This window comes from Carcharodon carcharias, chromosome 2, assembly GCF_017639515.1.
Source record: "Carcharodon carcharias isolate sCarCar2 chromosome 2, sCarCar2.pri, whole genome shotgun sequence".
In the NCBI taxonomy this organism is placed as follows: domain Eukaryota; kingdom Metazoa; phylum Chordata; class Chondrichthyes; order Lamniformes; family Lamnidae; genus Carcharodon; species Carcharodon carcharias.
Window position 1 is genome coordinate 75,257,494 of NC_054468.1, and position 5,635 is coordinate 75,263,128.

Below are 5,635 nucleotides of genomic sequence, written 5' to 3' on the forward strand. Positions count from 1 at the left end.
AAACCCATGACCATTACCATCTAGAAGGACAAGGGCAGCAGATACATGGGAATGTCACCACCTGGAAGTTCCCCTCCAAGCCACTCACCATCCTGACTTGGAGGTATATCATTGTTCCTTCACTATTGGGTCAAAATCCTGGAACTCCCTCCCTAACTGCATTGTGGGTCTCCCTAACAATATTGTGTGTGTACCTATACCACATGGATTGCAGCAGTTCAAGAAGGCAGCTCACCATCACCTTCTCAAGGGCAATTAGGGATGGGCAATAAATGCTGACCCAGCCAATGAAGCCCACATCCTGCGAATGAATTAAAAAAAGCCAATAAGATAAGCTTTTATTCACTTCAAAAAGGTACCCAGCCTTAAAAAGTCACCCTAACCATTAGTCATAGGCCTGGAATTTACTTCAAAAGAAAAATACAGAAGAACCAGAACCTCGATGTAGGAACCTATCTGTATATACAAATCTTATCTAAAATAATACAATTAAGATAAACAAATCCCACAGTTTCTGACATTTTAAAAAGGCAAAACAGGTTAGGGCTTGAATGCTTACATAAGCATTCCCATGGGGATGTACCTTCATTGCAAAATGCTTACCCATTGTGTGCCCCACATCCTTAACCTCTGACAGCCTCCTTTCTTTGAAAATTAATCCTCAGTTAAAGAGTTTCTCCATAGACCCCAGAAGAAAAACATTGCATTACAAGGAAAGTGAAGCAGATGTGCTTCACTACTGTTAATCAATGGGATCCTCACCCGAGTTCACAAGCTCACTCAAAATGACTTGCATAGAAATACTCCTTTTACACAATTATCACGAGCAGCCTTTATCTCTCCACAAGAGTGTGGATAAAAAACTCGAAACGTCAACTCTTTTCTTCTCCGCCGATGCTGCCAGACCTGCTGAGTTTTTCCAGGTAATTCTGTTTTTGTTTTTATCTCTCCACAGTTTGGTTTTGTCCTGATCTGTCCTTGTGCAAGATCATTTTGCAATGAAATAAATAGACTATCAATACAATAGTTCACAAGCCTACTTTGCACACGTTCAACATGCCACTGTGTTAAACAGGGACTGCAGATCAACTGTTCATCAGATTGCTTTCAGTTGAAATAAAAATTGGACAGATTTTAAAATGTGTCATCGACTCTTAAATAAAAACAGAAAATGCTGGGAAAAACTCACCAGGTCTGGCAACATCTGTAGAGAGAGAAAGAAAGTTAATGTTTCGAGTCCAATATGACTCTTCTTCAGAACTGGGCTCACAACATCAGTTTTACATCTAGTCAGCAAGTTGAAATTCTACCCCAATATTTTAACCACATCAGTTCTAATTCTCTTTAGTGCAAGGATCCGAAAAAGTGCTCTTAATTCCTGTGTAGCTTACATCAAACCTTGTGGAAGCTGCCATTACATGCAGAACCTAAATCTGAATGAAAAATGACAGAAGCCAGTCTCACTGCCAGTAATTTTACCTGCAACTGATTCAAAATCTCACACCACCTTCACTTGCAGGTGTGCTATTGTTCAAATGGGGTCATGAGAGAATTCCTATTCTGACTCAAAGTTGTCAGGATCCCCATGGCAACTAATGCTGGAAGAGGTTTAATGCTCTGGTGAATTCACTTAATGCTGCACCTGGGCAACAGCTTGAGGGGTGGATGAGCTACAAGAGAAGCCAGCATTCTTGCTCCTGATCTCTGCACCCAGTGAACGGAGGTAGAATCTGTGCAGGTGGATGTCAAGGAGCACAGGAACGCGTTTCGCTGTAATGGGTTCCTTGTCCTCTCACTGCTGCTTTAATTCAAAGGCTTGCAACACCTATATACATGTGCACACATGAGGAATGGCGACTTGGGAATTAAAGGAACTGAAACACAACTGACGTGCTTGAAGCCGTGCCCTGCATTAAGAGTTTTCTCAGGAGAGGAGAATATTTTTTTCAAAAAGCTGTGGTGTAATCTTTTGGCACTCACTTTCTTGCCTCATGCATCAGAATGGCATTTACTGTTGGGACTGTCAGGCCCAGCATAATTCATTGTCTTCAGAAAAAGAGAGAAATGTTACAAGATCATCTTCTCTCTCTGACATCGTATATAAAATTGCAAGTATTATTACTTTTGTCATTACACAAAGTAGTGTAAACTATTGGCACATTAACGATTGGCAGCAATGTCACAGCAAAATATAAATTTGAACTGGTAATTAGAACAAGTCAAGTGTAAAAGAGCAATAAATGAACTAAATTTTTAAAATGTGCCAGCAGTTCTAAAATCATTAACTTAAGATCTTTGAGAGGCTCACTAAACAGCAAATTTGTTGGTACAAAGTACACTGTAAACTGAACACACCTGGGGTCCATTCTGCCCATTATTTTGACTATCTATTAACTGGATATTTTTGTGTTAATGCAGCCTTAGCAAATATTTTATCACATCTTTGTAAAGGAACACTTAAGAGGTCTCTCTTAAGGGGCAAAGTTGACTCATTCACTTGTTAAAGTAAAGGTAAGACATTTAGTAAGTATTTAAAACAAGGGTTTAATTGAAAGGGAAGAGCAAACAGGTTTGTTTCATTTGAGTTCCAGAGGCACTAAGATCATATGACGGAATAAGGTACAACATGGAACGAAGAAACAGGATAGCTCTATCCATGGAATTAGGATAGTTTGCCATAAGGAGGCCATTTGGCCCATCGTGTCTGCATCGGCTCTCCAAATGAGCATTGTGACCTAGTGCCATTGCCCTGCCTTTTCTCCGTGCCCCTGCACCTTGTTTCTATTCAAATAATAATCTAATGCCCTCATGAATGCCTCAATTGAACCTGTCTCCACCACAATTCCAGACAGTGTATTCCAGACCCAAACCAGTCGTTGTGTTAAATTGGGAATTAAAGGAACTGAAACACAATTGACACGCTTGAAGCCGTGCCCTGCATGAAGAGTTTTCTCAGGAGAGGAGAATTTTTTTTTTCAAAAAGCTTCCATCATCATGTCATATTTGTTTCTTTTGCAAATCACTTTTAAATTTGTATATTTCATACTGTATTGTATTTCATTAAACAATCCAAAGCGCCTGTGGAACTCAAACAAAATAACTAAATTACCTTGTTTTAAAGTACTGCCAGCCACTGCTGCAGATCTCTCCTTGCCTTTCCCTCCTTGTGAGTTTACATATTCAGTTCCAGTTGTTTCTGAGGTATATAGTTCAGCAGACAGAGCTCAGTAGTTACGTAGACCATAAAGTTTCTGTTTCCACCTTGGCAAAATAAAGAAACATTGTTTCCAACAAATTGATTGGTGTTGCGAGCTCTGTGATTGAACTCCTCCCACCACCCCTCACCTCAGACTTCCTTCAACCAGCATTATGATATGCAGTACCCTACAGCAGAGCACATTTCTGCACTGCACAATATATTTATTTGTACAATACAGGGTGCTCAGTCAGTTTACTGATCCTTACAAGAAAATACCAGGCTGGTAGTTCCACTTGCATTGAAACATACCATGTTACAATATCTGAAGCAAACTGATGGTATATTTAACAAAAACTTACATTGGGCAAAAAAATGAACTAAAGGACTGTATCAGAATTCTCAAACTTGAAAATCAATGAACCAGCATTGTTGCCAAAGTAATGGTGAGTTTAATGGTGTATGTTGCTTTAATGTGTAAATTGTCTAGCAATTTTTGCAAGGAAGTAATACCCATGAATTGCAAATTGCCATGAGTTAATGGATAATTAACATTGCGACAACTGGCAGCTCACCCTCAATCTCCCCGTGAGTTTCAAGATATTGCTGGAATTGCACATTTATTGCCAACACAGGGTTAGGATGGAAAATTAACAGCACAAATACCTTTTGAATGAGGAGGTTATGCTTCTGCATACCTGAACCTCAGAGGTCCAAAAAAGGGAACAGTTGAAACTGTGGTGTATCATTCCTGTAGATCACAAATTGTTTCTAGAGGTTCTTAAAATGTAAATATTTCCTTTGTCTCTTTTTTCTCTCTCTCTTAATCCAACCTTTCTATCTTTTTATTTATCTTTCTGTACCAGATTGGCTCTAATTCACTATATTTCCTTCTTTGTCATCTTCTGTTTCTTTCTCAATCCTTAAACTTCATTGGTTAAGGATAGACTGTTGGCCCCATCATTCACCAAGGTCCAAGATGTCCCATTGCCCATTCTCAGCTTAGGCTTCCAGCAATTTACAGAGCAAATTATTCAAGTTGAAGAGTTGGTAACAAATTTTAACTAACCGACCAAGGTTACTGCCACAGCCAAGAAAACAGCTACTAGAATGATGCACATCAACTGCAGTTAGATCAATCAAACAGCAGTAGAAGGAGGAATGTTGGATAAACTGCTCTCTCCCAGAGCACCAGAACATGGATGAAGAGGTCCAATAGACTTTAGCTATAAAGTTCTTAAGGACATTTCAAGGTTGTGAAAGGCTTTACGCAAATGCAAATCTTTCTTCAGTAAAAAGTCAACTGGTCTGCTGGATTTTTGCCAGTATTTAAAATGTAAAGAAGTGTGGTGTAAAATTCTTGACATTACTGGGTGCCCCATGTAACTTCCTCAAGTAGCCATTCTTCATGCTGGAATCTAGAGGTTGATATTGGGTCAGCTATTTGACTGTGAGAAGACATCACAGCCACTTGATCTGAACCTCACTAGAATCTCTCACGTATGCACTCACACTCACCTACTAAAAGAGATCGCTTAACAAGTCTGGAAATTGGAAGTTCCCCCTCCCTCCCCCGCAAACACCACCTACCATTTTTGCAGGGGTGGGAATAGAGGCAGGTCGCATTTTACACATGTTCATTTTGAGAAGGCAGCTGCCCTGTTTAAATCAGTAGCTGCCTTCACTCGTGTGGTTTTGATGAAGGAGGAGTGTTAAACACAATTGCGCAGGTTAGATTTGCTAAGAGCAGGCCTAAAGGACCCCTTTGGAATTTGATTAAAGTTATATTTACTGCCCCAGAAGTGGCAAAAACTCAATACCAAACTCTGACTTAAACCAAGGGAGTAGGTGGGTGAGGCTACAGGACCTGGCAGGGCTATATTACTTGTTCTTACTGACTCATGTACCAGATGCCAAAAAGAACTTTGTGCTTGAGAACAGCACATTGTGCTTTGTGCAAAGGAAAAGACAAGGTGGCACAGCACCCTCACACATAGGTGCCATAGAAGCCAGCCAATGGGAGCAGCTGGAGGCCAGGGGTGGGGGACACAAGATCAGGAAGGAGGATGGGGAAAGGAGGGGGAAAGGCAGGATAACCAGGTATTACCCTGTGGGAAGGGTATACAGACCAAGGACATCCTACCCTAATGTGACGAAGAACCAATGCCGAAGACAATTGAGGATAAGCTGTGAGATGATGACAGAAATATTTGCATGATCCAGCAACAACTCGGGCTACACACTATTGACACCCATGCCATGCCAGTAGCTGTAAAGGTAATCATGGCTATCATTTTTTATACCTCAGACTCTTTCTAGAGCTCAGCAGGAGACTTGTCTGGTATATCCCAGCCAGCAGTACACAGCTACACGAAGGCTCACACTAATTCCCTGTTTACTTGTGTGTGGGAACGTATTAATTTCCCTGTTGATTTGGTG

General features: G+C 40.6%; 1 protein-coding gene across 1 annotated transcript in view; it reads right to left on the minus strand.

The window, feature by feature from the left end:
- LOC121275080 (beta-galactoside alpha-2,6-sialyltransferase 1-like) overlaps positions 1–3,181 on the minus strand; it is a 169,185-nt gene extending 166,004 nt beyond the window's left edge. Inside the window, exon 1 of the mRNA XM_041182549.1 lies at positions 3,110–3,181. The gene's annotated coding sequence lies outside the window, so the exon portion shown is untranslated. The remainder of the gene's footprint in view (positions 1–3,109) is intronic.
- Between the last annotated feature and the right edge of the window lie 2,454 nt (positions 3,182–5,635).